The sequence below is a fragment of the Patagioenas fasciata genome, chromosome 32 (genome assembly GCF_037038585.1).
Source record: "Patagioenas fasciata isolate bPatFas1 chromosome 32, bPatFas1.hap1, whole genome shotgun sequence".
NCBI lineage: Eukaryota > Metazoa > Chordata > Aves > Columbiformes > Columbidae > Patagioenas > Patagioenas fasciata.
The window spans coordinates 987,352-1,007,121 of record NC_092551.1 but is presented as its reverse complement, the minus strand read 5'-3'; the positions used below and the strand labels follow the sequence as shown (position 1 = coordinate 1,007,121).

At 47.9% G+C, this 19,770-nt stretch overlaps 1 pseudogene; it reads left to right on the top strand.

Moving 5' to 3' along the window:
• LOC136110807 (dynein axonemal heavy chain 9-like) overlaps positions 1–19,770 on the top strand; it is a 141,041-nt pseudogene that overhangs the window by 94,325 nt on the left and 26,946 nt on the right.

Genomic DNA, 19,770 nt, shown 5'->3' with positions numbered 1-19,770 from the left:
GTTCTCAGCAGCCGAATCGAGAGGTTTGGAACACCATAAACTCTTGTAGAACCCCGGTTTGTAACTTGTTGCTGTCCTTCTTAACACCTGTTCTCCTAAGTACGTACTGAAAGTTTGGTGCCTTGTGGTCTGGTCCATCACACAAGAACTGAAGTAATGACGTAGTGGGAAATGCAAAAACAGGGCCTTGAAAAAGTTAATAACTCTTTTGTGCCAAGAAAGAATCAGACCTGTCACTTATGCTCAGCTAAACATCAGCAGCTTTTGATGTTAGATGTGGGTCGTGTTAACTCCTGACTTCTAGTTAATCTGTGCTTTGAAAGGCAGAGAGAGAAAAGCAGCATTTCTATGGGAAGCTTTAATTTTAACTGTAACCTGCTTGAAAGGTGCTCAGGTTGTGGGATATTAGGAAATGTCCTGCCAGGTCTGGATGCTGGGGCAGGAGCAGCGACTGAGCTCAGGTGTTGTTTTGTTCATCACGTGGCTTCAGGAGTGGGGGAGTCTGGCTCCTGGGCTTCATAATGTTTATTTAAATAGTGGTCCAATTTTTCTTGAAATCCTTCCTTACCTTTTGGATTCATTCTTGATTATTCCTTCACATTAAATATTCTTGAGTTTTTGAGATCTCCTGATATCCTGTTTGTCCCTACGGGAACACAATTTTCTTCCTGAAATTGAGTGTGAAAGAAGCTCTGGACTCCGGGAATGCATTTCCATGTGTTACTTTCATTCAGTCTTCATAAACTCATAATTTAGCTCACACTCTCTTGTCCAAACCCTTCTTGTGCAGTGCCAGCTTCAAAGTCAGGTCAGGCTGATCAGCCAAGTTTTGAATGTTTCCATGACTGGAGTTCCCATAACCTCTCCGACCCTTGTCACACCACTAAACCCACTCCACGGTGAAGCTGATATATTTTTATTTCAGTTGGAATTTCCCTTCCTGCAGTTTGTTACCTCTTGTCCTTTTGCTATACACCTCCAAAAAAAATTGGCTCGGTCTTCTCTATAACTCCCTATTAGGTAGTTGTAGACAGAGTCAAAGAATCACAGAACAGTTTGGGTTGGAGGGACCTTCCCAGCTCCCCCAGTGCCACCCCTACCATGAGCAGGGACATCTTCACCAGCTCAGGTTGCTCAGAGCCCCATCCAGCCTGGCCTGGGATGTCTCCAGGGATAGAAACAGAATTAAAATTCCCCTTCACCTTTTCCCCGAGCTGAACAAACCGATTTCTCTCAGCCTTTCCTTGCATGTCCTGTCCTCCACCATTTTATGACCTTGGTGGCCTCCGTTGAACTCGTTCCAGTATGTCAATGTCTTTCTTGTCCTGGGGGCCCCAAAAGTGGATTGAACCTCACACAGCTTTTGCCTGCCTGTCAAGGTCCTTCCCTTTGCGTTCTGCGTGGTCAGTGCCAGCTGCAGCCCTGCTGGGAGAGCACTGCTGGCTCCCGCATGGAGACACCCCCTGCCCCGGTACCAGCCCCTGCGGAGCACTGGAGCTCCAGTGAGACCTCGGAGCCTGCTGGGCCAGCCAGTTCTCCACCCACCTTCCAGTCTGCCATGGCCCATGACCCTTGATATGATGCTAACTGGGAAAAAAAAAAAAAAGATAAAGGAATAAACAACCCCCTTTTCCTGGTTAGGGCCATGTGAGTTTCCTTAGCTTGTGGGCAGATGGAGAACTGGTGGATGTAGCTCGGTGCATGTTGCCTTTTTCAAATTCCTTTTAATCCCAGACAAGCAATCAAACACCGCCTGCACAATAGCTGTGTGTGTGAAGGGCATTGGGAGATTGTTGTTTTACCGACTGTTCTGTAGTTATACAAGCGGCCAATGACAACTGTTAAAGGCACAAAGCACGTAGAAATTGCAGCTGTGGAGGGGTCAGCCCCTGGACTTGCTGCCGCTGTGCTGTGATACTGCTGGCTCTGCACAGGTCCTTAAAATGGCTCCATTTGCAGCCTGTCCAGTGGCTCTGTTGTTATCTCACTATTATATACATACTGTTATATACATAATATATTATATATTAATACTGCACCTACCAACCTTAGAAGCCCAGCTTGATTTCCTTTGTCAAAACTGCCTGACAGCTCTTATGACAAGGAGTCCTGTGCTAATTACCTCATTACAAAACACTCCAAGAACTTGTATCTTAATTGCTGCAGCTAATGAATTTGGACATTGTACGCATGTGAGTGTTGCACAGAACAAGGAAGACGGCCCCAAATCAAGTCAGCAATAATTCCTTTCAACAGGTACAGGTCCTTACTGCTCTCATGTTTTCCCTTCTGCACCCAAGACCCGTTGCCAGCTGGCTCCAGCTGGTCAGGCTGATGTCTGCGTTGCTTGGAGCGAGGGTTCAGCTGAAGGTGACTCCAGGTGTTCACTACAAATGATGGCAAAATACCAGAGAGATTTGTCAGGTATTGGTGAAACCAAAGGGAAAAGAGCAACCTATACACCCAGGGGTAGGAGGCTCGGCAGGCAGCAGTGGATTGACTTTGTCAAGCACTGTTCATGTTTGTCCTGACTGATTGGAATGATCGTCTCTGGGGGTCTGAGTATCTTCAGTGGGATTCCCTTTTGCCTGGCGAGTCGCGTCCTCTCCCCCAGCAGAGAAAAATGGGCATTTCTGTCTGTAGTGCATCAGCTCTTCCTCATGGACAAACACGGGGAAGAGCTCAGAGGAACTGTGTTTCTGAAGCACCTCATTCACTGGAGGTGAAAGGAGTCCAAGGTGACTGTCCTCTTGTCAGACATCAGCACTTTGCAGATCTAAGGTGGGATTAGGCTCCAGTTCAAGGTGCTCAGATTCAGGTAGGTGAGGATATCCAGGTTCATCCGAGGCTGTGGAGGCCAGAAGGGTGTCCAGCGCCCCATCAGGGACACAGGTGTGGTTTCACTCTGTTGCCCAAGTGTGGGTCTCTAATGCTTTTTGAAACATGTCAGGATATCCAGCCTGGGTTCCAGCGGCTGTTCAAGGACACAGGTGTCTTCTTCTGTTGTGTGGGTTCCTGTCTGAACTGCTTGAGCCGTGTTGTTTTCCAGGCTGCCCTGGCTGTACAATAGGTTTCTCCTGAGATGAACCATCTAGTTGTGTTGACTTGGGAAGGCTGTGGGAAATTCCACGTATCCCTACAGAACAATGATTTTCATCCACTGTTCTCATTTGATTTTTGTCTCTGGACATCACCTTCAGCTGGAAAACACTAAATGCCTCAGCATTACAGAATCCCACATAATCCCAGCCTGGTTGAGTTGGAGGGACCTCTGCAGATCCCCCAGTCCAAGCCCTGCTCACGCAGGGTCACAGAGCAGATCACACAGGTGGGTCCAGGCGGGTTTCAATGTCTCACAGAAGGAGACTCCACACCCGCTCTGGGCAGCCTGGGCCAGGCTCTGGCACCTCCCAGCAAACAAGTTTCTGCTCATGTTCAGATGGAGCCTCCTGTGTTTCAGTCTGTGCCCGCTGCCCCTCACCCTGGCGTTGGGCACCACTGAACAGAGTCTGGTCCATCCTCTGACACCCACCCTGAGATATTGATCCATTGATCAGATCCCTCTCAGCTTCTCTTCTCCAGCTCAACAGCCCCAACTCTCACTGAGTCTTTCCTCATCAGAAAGATGCTCCAGACCCCTACCAAACCATCTAGTTGTGTTGACTTGGGAAGGCTGTGAGAAATTCCATGTATCCTTGCAGAACAATGATTTTCATCCACTGTTCTAATTTGATTTTGTCTCTGGACTTCACCTTCAGCTGGACAGCATTAAATGCCTCAGCATTGTACTCAGTGCTGCTGCTTGTCTGGCGTCAGCTGGCCAAGGGTGAAACTTTGGTTCAGGCCCTCAAGTAGAGATAAGCTGGTCTGTCCTATGTGACACCAGCGTAATGTGTGTGTTGTGGGGGGTTTGGCTCCCAACGGGGAACATGAGTCTCCAGGGAGGTGGCGACTGGCAGAAGGGCTGTGGGTGAAGAAGGGGGATGAAGAGGGGAAGCCAGCACTGGGCATGGTTCCTCTGCTGAGTACACAAACACATTCGGGTCACTGCTGACCTGGGAACACACCAGGGTCTGGGCTGAAGGATGCTGCTTCCTGATTTTTAAAAAGAATAACAAGGAACCTCAAAATCTATGACCATCTTCAGCCCCCTGGGCTCGTGGCTGGTTTTAAATGACTACAGAAGGCTCAGCAAGTACCGTAATAATTTGTAATAATCTAACTTTAATTTGCTGTCACGTTTCACTGGAAATATGAGGAGGGGCTGGAAACCACAGTCAGGGATGACAGGCAAGAAGGGGCTGGAGCAGGGTTAGGCAAGGTCTGCAGGAACGGCAGCCTGGCTCCTGGTTGTTGTGAGTATATAATTTACTGTTACTGATGTTACTGCTGCAGGGGCAAGGTCACCCTTCAGTCCTTTGTAATCCTTTGGGCTCATCAGAAGGTATTATCTGTTACTTTCGCTCTGTAGTGGGTCCCGTCTGTGGTTCAAGTCCGACACTACTTTGTCTTGCACTTGTACAGCACCTTTTCGTGCCTCTGGGTCCCACCATGCACTGCAGAGTTAAATTGATTGGTACGCTCCAAGCAATTTACCCTTGATTAAAGCAGACAGGTCTCTGCAGTGACAGAGTTGTGGATTATGCTTTTTAAAAATACATTCCCCGCTGGCTCCCACCAGAGAAAGCCCTGCTGCTGTCTTTCTTTCCATCTGAAAGGGTTACCATGGTATTATGCTCTAAATTATATCTGTCATCTCTGTAAAATAATAATCATAGACCCAGCAGGGTTGTATTTTGCTTTTTATTCCTATTTCTAACAAGATTTTGAAGCAGCATGTCACATTAAGATCTGTGGCAGCTGGGGAAGAGCAGGCTCTCTCCTCCTGACAGCCAGACAGCAGCGGGGGCTCCGGCGTGTCCTGCTGCTCCACGTCGGCTCCGCTGCCAGTGAACTCCTCGCTCCTTTGCATGGGGAGGGATTTTCATGTTCACCCTTGGTTGAGCTCACTAAAGAGCCCTGCAAACTTCAGGCTTGAAGCACCGAAATGCACCTTGTGTGTTACGTGCTGACATTGTGGCTGAGTTGGGAATGACGGCGGCGAGATGGGCGCAGGGTCAGCAAGAGTTTGTTTTGTGCCTTGGTCTGGCACGGTTGTTTGGCACAGCTTTACCTTGGGTTTGGCTGGCGTGTGGTTACCTGAGCCAGTCTGGTTTCACAGCTTCCCCCTCCTTCTCTCTTCCCATCTCTGCTATTTTTCTTCCTAACAGAGATCCAGGTGCCAGCAGCTGCTCTATCGCACATGGCAACCACGGTGCTATGGAACAGGCTGCCCAGGGCAGTGGTGGAGTCATCATCCCCGGAGGGGTTTGAAAGGTGTTTAAACAAGGTGCTTAGGGACATGGTTTCATGCTAGAATTAGGGTATGGTTGGACTCGATGCTCGTGAGGGTCTCTTCCAGCTGAAATGATTCTGTGATTCTATGCAGTGCCAAGGGGGTGACTGGAGCCTCTCGTCAACCCTCCCTGATATCAGAGCAGATTTAAAAATTGGCACTTTAAATAGGACTCTTGAGTTTGTGGCCCACACGCTGTTGTTGTGTTTGTCATTGTTTTCGTGTCACCGCTGCTGAGGCAGCTCCAGGCTCCCCAAGAAGAACGTCAGGAGAAAGGAGAGCAGGTGCTTCATCCAGCAGTGCAGGACAGCTAGAAAGGGGTCGCTATGCTGCACTAGTTAGTATAATTTTAAATGTTATTTAGACTGCAAAGAAAAAGTTATTTATTTTTCTTGCCTGGTCTCCAGGGATGGTTCATCCACCACCTCTCTGGCCAACCTGGGCCAGGCTCTCACCACCCTCAGGGGCAGCAATTTCTTCCATATCTAGAGCGTCCCCGTCGCTCTCTGGGGACGCAGCTGGTTGCCGTGGCAGAGCCTGGTAGCTCTGCTGAGAGGAGTCGGGAGAGTCGGGTCTGTGAAGTGAAGGAAGGGGAGATGTTCAGGTGTTAAGTTAATAAACTGCTTACAGATTTGTGAAACGTGGATTTTCTTCCCTCTGAGCCTTACATTTGCTTGCATCAAGAACACAACTTTTGTGGCTTGGAGTGTCTTTAGAGTGACTTTTTTTTAGGACCTGATGGGTTTCACCTTATTCTCTTTGAGTCATCAGCTCTTCTCACTATCTTTTCTCTGAAATAAATAAAATAACAGCTTGACAGCTGTAATGACAAATGTGAAACCCAAATGATTTGAGCCATGATCCATCGAGCTGAGATGGCCTGCTTTACATTGCTTTTAATACATTTTATGTTTTGTGTGTAAATAATTAGATGTTAGGAATAAAAACTGTCTGTTTAATACATGCCATTGAAAACCCTGGGTGCTGTTAATAGGCTTAGTAATAGGTGACACCTCTTTGAAATATAATTCTTTTATGCATTTTAATAGAGTTCATGGTAAACATGCTGTGATAAGCAGACAGAAACTAATATTTCCTGCAGCCAGAATGCACCTAATTAAAATTAATTGATTTTAGAAAAAAATGATCACCGCTAAGATGTCCAAACTATCTTCTTCTTGACAAAGCAGCCGTGCTGTGGTGTTGGGATGCAGAAACCCGCCCGTCGGGCTGGTGTCTGACCCTACGCACTCTTGGAGATCAGGCTGCGCTGGGGATGCACTTTGGCTATTAAAATTGGTGTAATATATACAATTGCTTTGGGAAATTGGAGGTAACGAAGGGCACGTTCTCCAGGGGCTTCTTCAGAAGTTTATTTGCAGGTTGTTACAGTAACTCTGCATTTTGAGTGATTCAGCCCCATTCAGCCTGGATGCTGGGGAGACATCAGGCCCTTCAGGTCAAGGTGGGGTTTACTGCTGGTCTCTGCACCCCACAGGGCCTTCTGTTCTCTACCCCGGAATGTCTGCAGCACCCCCAAGACCTGGTGAAACTCTACCTGCACGAGTCAAACCGAGTCTACCGGGATAAGATGGTTGAAGAAAAGGATTATGGTACCTTTGATAAAATCCAGCTGGAGACGGTGAAGAAATTATATGACGTAAGTGTTGAGGTTCATAACTCTGATAATAACGTACGTGCTTACAGGAAAAAGGTTCCTTGGGCAAGAGAAGTTTGACCCAAGGTCTGCCAGTCTCTCACTTGCAGGGAGTGTGATGCTCTTGGTGGGACACCAGGAGCAAAATCTCTGTCAACTGCTTCCTGGGCTGCCAATGTTGGTATTTGGGTGAACGATGCTCTCCCTAAGGGCACCGGGGAGAGGAGATTTCGGCTCTGTGAATTAATTAAATTATTTTATTTAAATGTCTTGAGTCTTGTGGCAAAAGCAAAAGAGTCAGATCCCCAGTCTTGGTGGGAGTAAAGTGAGATGCAGGCACAAATCCCTAGTGCTTTCCTTTTTTTCCAAAATATCTTCCTAATGGAAGCTCTAGACCTGCTTTGCTTCAGTCCTGTCATCACCCGGCAGTGTTGCCATTGGAGTCCTGCAAATATCACAGTAACGCAGACAGTGCTTTTTCCTCTGGCTGTTAATCATTGTCCATGCAACAGTGTCATGCTGTAGCTGTTGCTGTGGGGCTTTTCTTGTGCTCACATTTTCTTAAGGTGATGAGTTCTTGTGATTTACAAAAGGTCCAGAGCAAGTATTGGGGCTTTATCCTTTCCCTTTCCTTCCCTTTTGTCGCTCTTTCCCCTTTTTCAACACACAGGTGCAGCTATATGGACATTTTTTGGAACACTGTGCTTCACTTGGAAAGATGACATAGAGCTGCAGTGTTTTCTCCTTTACTTCTTATATACCTTTTTTAAAAATTATTTTTAAATTTGACAGGACATTGAGGAAACTTTAGAGCAGACCAAGCGAATGAACATTTATTGCCATTTCGCTAAAGGCGTTGGAGAACCCAGCTACAGGCCAGTTCCGACCTGGGAGGAGCTGAACAAGATCCTTGTGGAAGCCTTGGACAGCTACAACGAAGTCAGCGCTGCCATGAGCCTGGTGCTGTTTGAGGACGCCATGTGCCACGTGTAAGGGAGTTTTCTGTCTTTATGCTCTCATTGTAGCTTTTATCCATGCAGATTGTTTCCATGGAGGTTTCTGGAGGATGTCGGTATCCATTATTAGAGCAGAAGGAGCTGGAGGTGTGCAGAAGCTTCATCTGCCCACGTGGTGTGTCCTGCACAAATACTGCCCTGCTTCTCCAGCTGCTGCTGGGGGGATCTTTTGACACTGTGAGGATGCGGGGCTGTCGGATGGAGGGTCAGCATGCTGCTGGTCGTTTGAAGTCTGGTTGCTGTTACATCTTTGGCCCTTGATGCTCTGCATACGGCACAGACGTTTATTGTACATGACATTGATCAAGTGCTTTTTGTCTTCACTTGACAGCCAGCCACAGAACTAGTTACACCAGGATGTCCCTAAATGCTTTCACAACTGGGTTAGAGGCACGTTTACACAATTCTCAGTGGGATTTTCAAATGTATATAATGTGAGATTACGTGAATTCAGGCTACTAGTTTGAATGGACTGAGGCACTTAAATTGCCTGGATCCTTTGGAAAGCCTGCTTGCATTCCGATGCCTGGAGGTCCAGCTGGATTCCCTGTGGAAACTGGACACGTGGGACTATATGAAAATAGCGAGCCTCCGTTGATCATTATGAAGCTATTTAAATGCCTGTGGTATGGATCGTGACACGTACCTCCAGCTCTTATACATGATTTAAATGCTTGTTGGGAATTCCACAGGATCCCAGAATCCCAGAATGTCAGGGGTTGAAGGGCCCTGGAAAGCTCATCCAGTGCAATCCCCCCATGGAGCAGGAACACCCAGCTGAGGTTCCACAGGAAGGGGTCCAGGCGGGTTTGAATGTCTGCAGAGAAGGAGACTCCACAACCTCCCTGGGCAGCCTGGGCCAGGCTCTGACACCCTCACCATGAAGAAGTTTCTTCTCCAATTTAAGTGGAACCTCCTGTGTTCCAGTTTGTACCCATTGCCTCTTGTCCTGTCATTGGTTGTCACCGAGAAGAGCCTGGCTCCATCCTCCTGACACTCCCCCTTTATATATCTGTAAACATGAATGAGTCCCCCCTCTGTCTCCTCTTGTCCAGCTCCAGAGCCCCAGCTCCCTCAGCCTTTCCTCACACGGGAGATGCTCCACTCCCTTCAGCATCTTGGTGGCTGCGCTGGGCTCTCTGCAGCAGTTCCCTGTCCTTCTGGAACGGAGGGGCCACAACTGGACACAATATTCCAGGTGTGGTCTGATTTTTGGGGGCTGAAATGCAGACCTGGCCTCAGATAATTTCTGAAGATGAACCTCCCCTGTAAATCATAGTTTTAACTGATTTTGCCTGGAAACATTGTATCATGAAGAGCAGGTTTGTGACTAAGCTAGAAGGAAGCCGCTGTCCTGCTGCACGCTTGTGTGGGTGATTTCAGGTTTGCTGGACCTGGTAACCTAATGCAGTTACTCTCATGCAAATTAAAAAAATACATATATATATATAAATTTCTACTCCTTTTAACTAGCTGTTTAACCAGTTCTGTTCTAAGAGCTCAGCAATCTGTTCCTTTTGCGGTGCAGCGTGCGGGCTGTGCTGGGGCATGGCTTCCCTTATAGTTTGGGCATTTACTTCTTTGTATTAATGAGTCATATGCAACCTGATGTCCATTGGTGTTTCTGCTTGCAGAAAGGTGACAGTAATTTTAATCTTGTGCTTCTTTTGCACTTTACATAAATTGGGATTTTCAACAAAACCTGTCAGTATCCCTCCAGTTAATATTGTGAGTAATCGGGAAGGCGAGGTTTGAGTATTCAGCATGATTTTCACTGGAGCTGAGTGATTTCGATTCAGCGCATTTGGAAATTGCGTTTTGCTGAAACACACAAATTATTCCATCTCCAACAGCTTATGGATGACATCTTGAATTTGTTGTGAAGTTTCTGTTGGGAAAAAAAAGTAAGGGAGTTAATGTATGTGGGGAGGTGGGGGATATGGGTCAGTCACCTCCTGACCCGGGGCTCATGGTGCCCATTCCCAACGCACACCCCGTGCCCTTGCTTTTGGGGACAGCCAGCTAGAGAATGAAAAGCAGGAACATTCCAGCTCTCCACACAAGCTGGATTGCTATTCTGGGTTTAATTTCACAATCTGTGGGAGTCTGCACATAGATCATAAGACGCTTGAGTTGTAATAAAGCAGTACAGTATTTCTTGCAGTCTTATTTGAAAAATTAATTAGATTAGTCTAGGAAAATACTCAGTTAAGTGAGTTGAATAAAGGCAGTGATGTCAAGAGGGGAATGGTGCTTGCATTTCAGACACCTGACAGTGAGGTTTTCACAGGTAGGATCCTCTAAACCTCCCTCACTTGGGATTTTAACGTGGGGATGTCAGCAATTGCTTAAAGAGAATAGACTGGGGGCAGAGCTCACTGTGCAACTCTCAAGGACAAGTGAACAGACCTGAAAAACAATAGCAAGTTCATTTTAAGTGTGACAAAATCTCACTCTTAATGGTGGCTTGGATAAATAATGTTGGACTGTATTTTCCAGACAGGTATTATGCTATTCCAGATGTATATGAATATGCTTTAATGCATAGCAGGACCCTTCACCTGAACATGAACCCAAAATGCTTTGTGAAGAGGAACCTTCACTGGAGAGGTGCACCAGAGCCATGAATTCTGTTCTCACTATTTGCATGTCCATGTAATGTGTTTTTTCCCTTGTCCTCCCTGCAAAGACATCCAGGCCTTCACCTTAAAATATTTCTATCCAGCAGGACTTGGCAGGTGGAAAAATATTGGACACAGTTTGAATCGCCACCAAACTATTTTTTTAATCAGCTACGTCCTTTGTTTGGGCCTCAGCAGAGATGGGGATTGATTGCTGACATGTCTCTTAGATTGACATTTTTCATCCCATTCAGACTACGGTTTCCTAGTGATTAAAATATATATTGAAAAGCAGTGGGCAGAGAATAAGAAAAATACTCTTATTAATGACAGATTTTATATGCTTCAATTGAGTTGCCGCATCAACCGGATCCTGGAGTCCCCCCGAGGGAACGCTCTCCTGGTCGGCGTGGGTGGAAGCGGGAAGCAGAGCCTGACCAGGCTGGCGGCCTTCGTCAGCTCCCTGGAGCTTTTCCAGATCACGCTGAGGAAAGGGTACGGGATCCCTGACCTGAAGGTGGGTGACTCCTGGGGCTGAGGTGGAGCGGAAGGGAATAAAAAGCAGAACTTGCCCTGAAAACTTTGGGATCCCCAATTTAAGAAGGACAAGGAATTACCAGAGGGAGACAAAGATGCTGAGGGGTCTGGAGCATCTTTCTGATGAGGAAAGACTCAGTGAGAGTTGGGGCTGTTGAGCTGGAGAAGCTGAGAGGGATCTGATCAATGGATCAATATCTCAGGGTGGGTGTCAGAGGATGGACCAGACTCTGTTCAGTGGTGCCCAACGCCAGGGTGAGGGGCAACGGGCACAGACTGAAACACAGGAGGCTCCATCTGAACATGAGGAGAAACTTGTTTGCTGGGAGGTGCCAGAGCCTGGCCCAGGCTGCCCAGAGCGGGTGTGGAGTCTCCTTCTGTGAGACATTGAAACCCGCCTGGACCCACCTGTGTGATCTGCTCTGTGACCCTGCGTGAGCAGGGCTTGGACTGGGGGATCTGCAGAGGTCCCTTCAGCCCCCACCAGGCTGGGATCCTGTGATTCTGTCTTGTTGCGTGTTGAATGACGCCATTGTGAAGACAGTAAAAAGCTCCAGAGACTATATGGGACTGCAGAGAGGAGCAGTGCTTCCCAACACATCTGTGGGGTGCAGACAGGCCTGATGTCCCCTGCCAGCCCTCTGAGCTGGCCAGACCCAACAACATCCCAGCCCAAGGCTCAGAGTCAGCGCTGGGCTCCGATGATAAACCCCTGGTGTGGACATTCAGTTAATGCTTGTTCAAGAAACCGTATTTGACTATTATTTCTAATTAAACCAAGATGTGGTAATTAGCTCACCTGTGAGGTGCCTGTTGTGGAGTGATTTGGAGGTGGAAAAGGAGCAGGAGAGAGCAGGAGGAGAGTTCCAAAGTCGTATCCAGTCCTTCCACCAGGATTTTGTATGAGGGAGGGACTGAGGGGATGGTGGATGGTTCACTATAGAGAACAGGTGCCTGTGCTTATATCTATGCGCAGGCTAGTGAGCACAGAAGTTACAAATCAACATTGTAAAATATCGTTGAAATGATTTTCAAGTATTTTAGCTGCTGGCAAAAGGATTCTCATCAGAAATGTTGTAAAAATCACAACCTCAGTAACTTCACGCCATTCTGCTCGGGAGATGCGATGGCCAATGAACCCTTGCCTTCCTTCCCCATCAGAGGCAGGGCCTGATGACCTGTAGTTGTGTACAGGTTGTTTTTGTCATGTTTTTGTCACGTCACACAAGCCTGATCCTCCATCCATTGGGTATTTTCAACTTTCCTCTGTGTTCTTCAGCCCCACTCGTACAATTTTCTAGCTCCTACCTGCCTATTCATTGAGAAAACCTGTGCTCCCATCTAGGAATATAGCTTGAAACCAGCATTAATAAACTTGTTTTCAAAGCATGTCTTTACTTCTGTCTGTGGAGGTGGAAGATAATTTGATGTTCCCTTCACTCTCTATTCATTTTCAAAGAGTTTATGAAATATGGAGTCATCTTTTTTTCTTAGATATGGAAGAGCAGGATGGTGACAGATTACCCTGTCTGGCATTGGCCCCTCGTGCTGTTATAATTGATCTAATTCAAATTTCCAGTGATGGAAGTAACAAATGATTCTTTTTGAGGGAGCGTGTGTATTTGCTGAATTTCTAAGAAAGTTTCTGGAACACAGGCCAGTAAATTCCTTCAGTGTCTCCCGCATGCCTTGTATCCTGCTTGGAGGGGCAGGAAGGAAATGATGGAGTTTGAGCGGGATGATGGCGTTTTTCCCATCTCATGAACAACTTGGATTTCAAGAAGTTGGTGTCCTTCATCAGGAGGACACTGTGTCCTTCATCAGGACACTGTCCCCTTTGAGGTGAAACAGCTTTTCCATATGAGCAGTTTCTCTGTCAGCATCACTGCACTGAGTGGGACACTGAAGGGCGAGTCCCTGCTCAGACTCTGGAAAGGAATAAAACTGAAAACATCCCTGTTTGCACAAGGTGTCCTTCTCCTTTCTTCACAAGCAGAAAGAAATGTGTTGCAGCACCTCAGAAAAAAAAAAGAAAATTCAGGTATAGTTGTGAAATCAGAGAAATCTACAGCATGGGGACACCAAGGTCCAACATTTTCAGTGGCTGCTGTCCCTCCCAGTCCCTGTGGTGCTTTAATGTCCCCGTATAGTGACTTATTGTGCCCACAGTAAGCCTTTCTGAACTCCCAGGGCAGCCTCCACAACCAGGGACTGCACTGATGTCTTTAGCCACATCCATTGACCTCCAGGTGTTCCAGCTACAAGCATTTCCCTGTGTGTAGCGGTGCTGGCCAGGGCTTCTTTCTCTTTTTTTTTGTGTTACACAGACCTGGCCGTAACGTCAAGTCTTACTGGGTAAAGTCTTACAATGATGACAGCGATAGACTCCCCCATATAACCTGGCAGACTCAGCCATGAAGATGGAGAGTGGCCAAAGTGCAGTTTCACGCTAATTAATTGCCATTGCTTTATTCTTGGTTAATGGGAAGATTCTGAAATATCCTGCTTGTAGATGTGGTACCTACCTGAGTTTTGCAGAATGGAGGTGCACCCCCTAAGTCCTCTTGCTTTTCAACGTCCAGGCAGACCTGGCAAACCTGTACCTGAAAGCCGGTGTGAAGAACATAGGCATCGTGTTCCTGATGACCGACGCTCAAGTGGCAGATGAGCAGTTCTTGGTGCTGGTGAGTGACTTCTTAGCATCAGGTACCTCTGTCATTGCTTGATTTCCCCTTTCCCCCTTCTCAGTGTGGTTGTGCTCATGGTAGCATCTGTGGTTTTAGAATATACAGAAGGGCAATATATGAAGTGAGCTAGAAGATATGTGGGTTAAGTTCTGGACTAAAAGCCATGATAAGGTCTCCTTTGTGAGGATGTACTCCATCATCTGATAGTTTTTCTTTCTCTGATGTTGTGTACCTAGTTTTTCCATACTTCATGGTATACTCTCTACAGTTAAGAGACGTGTCTGTTGTGACATTGCAGCTGAGGACAGAGCCCAAGGAATGTATCAACAGATGAAGAGTTTGACCTGTGGATCTCATGCATCCACACTCTAGTTACCTAATAAGGTTTTTCCTGGCTGGAATATTTGACTGCAAGTTGGTGGATGGTACAAAGCCACCAAATGACCGTGTCTGTGTGCGTCACCTAGCTGCTTGTCCCATTGCAGTCCTTTTCCTCTTTGTTTTTCCATTAAAGTTTTTGAGTTGTTGCTTGCCCAAACAATTGCAGAATAGCCAGCCTACACACAGATGCTCTGTTTCGCTGCAGAACATGGCATGAGTATGTGTGGTGGAGCACTCCCCATGCAGGGCGCACTGCAGCTACAGCGCACATGGGAGCGTGCGGCTGTGTCACCGTGACCGCAGGGGGTAACCCAGCCTGGGCATATTCCCCAGAGTCCCTGGAAAATCACTGCTACCAACTGCATGATGCTTTTTTCCTTATTTATGAGTCAGGAGTGGGAAGACTCCAGCTGGTTCGGGTGACCTCTGTGCATGGTGAGGACTGGAGAGTTGAAAGCACAGGGAAGTGATAGTTTGTGCGAAACTCCAGAGTTGACATATGTGGCTGTAAATTGGCCAGATGGTTTGAGCAGCAAACAATCTCTGCCTGTGATAAATTTGTAATCAGGAGTAAAGACAGGGGTTGTTGTGGAGGCTGGTGAGTAGCTCCTGTCACCTGTGTAGATGGCACAAATATCTCATGACATGAAGGGAAGCTCTGCAGTGTCCTGCAGCGAGGGGCAGGCCAAGCAGCCTGGTTTGGGATGTCCAGGTCATTTTGCGGTGGTTCAGAAAGGTGTCACATTTTCCTGTAGCTGCTATGTGGGGAAGAGGGGACAGATCAGAAGTCCTCACTCAGGGTCTGGGGAGGCAGCTCAGAATTGTGGCTGGACTGAGGACTGAGGAAGGGACCATGGGAGGGACCATGACAAGTGTAACAAGGGCAAGTGCCAGATTTTGCACCTGGGACACAGCAACCCTGGCTGTACAGACAGACTGGGGGACGAGATGCTGGAGAGCAGCTCCATGGAGAGCTCTGGGGGTTCTGGTCAGTGGCAAGTTGAACATGAACCAACAGTGTCCCTGGAGCCAAGAGGGCCCCGTGTCCTGGTGCATCCAGCACGGCACGGCCAGCCGAGCAGGGAGGGGATTGTCCCGCTCTGCTCTGTGCTGGGGCGGCCTCACCTGCAGCATTCACTGTGTGCAGGGCTGGGGACACAGGAGAAAAGGAGATAAAGCTACTGGAGAGTGTCCAGAGGGACATGAAGCTGGTGAAGGTTTGGAGGGGAAACCGTATGAGGAGTGGCTGAAGTCCCTGGGTTTGCTCAGCTGGAGCAGAGCAGACTGAGGGCAGAGCTCATGGGGCTGCAGGTTCCTCAGCAGGAGCAGGAGGGGCAGGGCTGAGCTCTGCTCTGTGACAGTGACAGAGCCCAGGGAATGGCAGAAGATGTGCCAGGGAGGGTCAGTGGGACATGAGGAAAAGGTTCTTCACCCAGAGGTGCTGGACACTGAACAGGCTCCCAGGGCGATGTCACGGCCCCAGCCTGACAGTGTTCAAGGAGAGACTGGACAACGTCCTCAGACACACGGTGTGAACTGTGGGGTTGTCATTGCAGGGACAGGAGTTGGACTCCATGATCCTTGGGGGTCCTGTCCATGTCAGGACGTTCTGTGGTTCTATGACCTCCCAAAACGTGACCTAGTGCCACCCAGCGGGTGCTGCCTGAGGGCTCTGGCTGCTTCCCGCTCTCTGCAGGCTTGTTTTTCTTACTTGTTTCACTTCTTTCCATCACCTAAGGAGCTAGAACAGAATATATATTTTAGACTCTCTTATAAACAAGCAGATATCTGATTAGTGTATTTTCCTAAGTAATTAGTGCTCATATTGACAGTATCTCACTCAATAATAATGATTTCAATCAAATCAGAAGCCAGAAGGGAAGTGAATAGGTGATAAATTAAGTAACCAGAAAAAAAAGAAAAATTGGCTGGTTATGTTTTTGGCAATCAGTTGCATAACTATTAACTTTAAAAAGTTTTTAAAAGATTTCTGACTTTTAAAATGTTTTGGTGATGTGGGAGTTATTTTACCAGCACTGGCAATGGCATTGAACAGCTGCAGGAACGGTACAGGTAACTAATGGATTTGCAAAACTGAAATTATTTCATTATTGTGTATAGCATATTAGGTATTTGCGATTTTTTTTTGTAATCTAATCAGCACTGTCGATCTGACAAAAATGGACTTTCTGTACTTTGGCTTTATTCTGTGTTTGTTTAGCTCATACTTTTATGAGAAATGTTGCTCTCACAAGGGCTTATTTTTTAGCAGAATGATGTTCTGTGCCACTTTGCTGCTGCTGGGGCCTATGGGCGCCTGGCACAACGATTTTTCTCAAGGAAGGGTTTTCCCCAAGGCCCTGAAGAGGGAGGCACCTGCTTCACTTTGCTCTGCGACTGCAACAAAATCCAGACCAGTAAACCCAAACCTGCCTTCTTCTCAGGTGAAATCCCTGATCTCTTCCCCGATGATGAAGTAGAAAACACAATCAACAGCGTGAGGAATGAAGTCAAAGGCCGAGGGCTGGTGGACTCCAGGGAGACTTGCTGGAAGTTTTTTATAGAGCGTGTTCGACGGCAGCTGAAGGTGAGACAGGCTGGGGGAGTTCAGGTCTTCGCCATCTGCCTTGGTGCAGGAGCATGGGGTGAAGATGCTTTGGGCTGCCTGGTAGGAAGGTCAGACCGCAGCCTGAAAGGCTTTTCTGCCTGTTCATGATGAGAACTGTGATGCACTCAGCAAGTAGCACTGAAGTGCAGGAAATGCTCTCTGTTGCCATCACTTCTTGGGTGTTAGAAAGCACTATGGAAGTTGAGAACGTTCTCTTTCAAGAGCTGAGCAGGACCAGCCGCTCCCTTTTCAAAGCCGGGCACAGGGGTGCATCAGGACGAGGTCTTGCTGCTTGAAAGAGCTGCTGAAGGGATCAGTGTTCATGTTGTTGGGGTTCCATTGCCAGAAGAAATGAAGTATTATGTTAAAAACAGAGTGCTGGAAACTGAGTGGCATGCAATGTGCCTACAGGATTTCTTCCAGCACAGCCCATAATCCAGCATAGAAAGGCCTTATGAATATGTCCAAAAGATCCCAGAACAGTTTCAGGACTGTTTCCCATGTGTGCTCAGCTCACGGGGAAAGCACAGTGAGGCGCACAGGAGAGTGAGACTGTTCCAGAAGGTGTTTACCCCTCTGCAGCGCTGTTCACTGCTGCCGGCACAGGGCCAGGAGCTGGGGAGGGCAAAGAGAGAAGCCTTGATCTTTGCTCAATGAAAGCATGTCCTCCTCCTTACTGCTCCGTTTGTGTTGGTGGGACACGGTCACTGAGATAGGGTGGCCCGTTGCTTTTTTGATGTGGGAAGGTACATGTTTAGGATGGGGAACAACTGGAAAATTAATTTTTGAGGGAAAATTTGAGGACCATGCCACAGTGTAGGTGCCCAAGGAGAGGGAATGCAGTCCTGCTCTTTCCCTCTCTGGGTGTAGAGGGGATTTTCTGATGAGTCCTGGTGCTGTTTTGTGACTTTTCAGCATCTTGGTTGTCTTCTGCCTCCCGTCCCCTCATGGATCTATTCCTGTTATTGTGGTGCACTGGAAGGGCAGTGTGAATATGATTTACTTGAGGCTGATCCCTTCTCTTTTTTCTACCCTTCTCCTTAACCGTGTGTTACAGCAGATGGATGGGGTCAGCTAGGAAGTATTATTTATGCTTATAAATATCTCCAGGGTGGGTGTCAGAGGATGGACAGTGGTGCCCAGCGCCAGGGTGAGGGGCAACGGGCACAGACTGAAACACAGGAGGCTCCATCTGAACATGAGCAGAAACTTGTTTGCTGGGAGGTGCCAGAGCCTGGCCCAGGCTGCCCAGAGCGGGTGTGGAGTCTCCTTCTGTGAGACATTGAAACCCGCCTGGACCCACCTGTGTGATCTGCTCTGTGACCCTGCGTGAGCAGGGCTTGGACTGGGGGATCTGCAGAGGTCCCTTCAGCCCAATCGTCTGGGATCCTGTGAAGAGGCTTTTGTACATGGACAGCTTCCTGAAACTTGCCTGGCCCTGACAGAAAAACGTAGAGGTGCCCAAGGCATATGCTTGAAGGTGCAGGAAGGATTTCTGTGTGTCTGTCCCCATGCGCAGTGGCCATGGCAGAGGAGCAGGAGCTCTAAGTTCAGCTACCTCTTCTGAAATGGAAACTAAAGTGGGTTTGTTACAGGCAGTTCTTTTGTGGCTTCTAAAAAACAGATCATGATGGAGGTGTTGATCCACTATAGCGACATCTGAGCTAACAGCAGCCTGTCCTATGACACTTGCTAAGGTACCAGCCAGGGCTAACAAGTGGGAGAGGGATGATGCACTGAGTGAGATACACTGCTTCCCAAGCTGGTCCTTGCTCACATGTTGCTACTTCATTGCATGGTGGCATCTTGTCCATGTCCTTCTTTGTGGCCAATTAACAAAGCTTATATGGATTTATGAGCCACAGCGGGCTCACAGGAAAAGGGCTGTGATGAACAGTAGTGGTAGGTTTTGGTTCTTGGGTCTTATCTTGCTGTTAAAGCTGGTTGTGAGGCAACAAAGAGGAAAGGTACTTTGCCTGGTCCTGACTTTCCGTCCTTCCAGAAGGAGTTTCCTGCTGGCAAAGGCAGAGCTTGTGCTGCCAAGAGGAGCTGTAGGCCAAGCGGCTGTGGGGCAGGAGGCTCCCAGCCTGCAGGAAAGGCAGGGGATGAGGGAAGGGATAAGGCTGGAGGAAGGAGAAATGGTGCAGGGCAGAGGGGATGCTGGGCAAGGGAGTAACAGCCCCTTGACCAGGCCCCAGAATAATGCAAAGAGAGACCCCCAGGGGCCCACATACACTGCACAATTTGCTGCAACTCAGAAACTTTTAGCAGCTGGACTGAAATAAAAGCCTGAAAAGCAAAGGACCTGCTGCACAAAAATGCAATGAGTAGGGAAAATATATTCATAAATGCTTTTATTTCTGTTCTGCTTTGTTTTGAGGTTTCTCTATTCAAAAAATGTCTCACCCTGATAAAAGCAGATTTTGAGTTTGAGCCACCTCGACTCTTTTCAATGCTGCTTTCGGGGAAACAGCCCAGGTGGGCCTGTGGTCCTGCCAGGAGAATTTAGATCCATTCACTTTAATTCCTGGTTGCACCACTTGAATACAGATGCCAGTTCCCTGCTGGGCAAAGCTTTGTTTCACTGCTGAAGCAGGGAAGGGTGGTTTTATTAAAACCCAGCTTCAAGCTTGAAAGTGTGCCAGGCTTCTGCTTTTGACCATGGCAATGTTTAACACCACTGCTTGTCTTTATTGCAGAGAAAAAATGTGTTCACTGCCACATTACGTTTTTTTCCATGCCAGGCTTGCTGGCCTGAAGTGCAAGGGCTCAAGGACTGAGGTTGCTGTAACCTCAGCTGGTGCTGTGAGATCTTCCACTCATGGAATCCCAGCCTGGTGGGGGCTGAAGGGCCCTCTGCAGATCCCC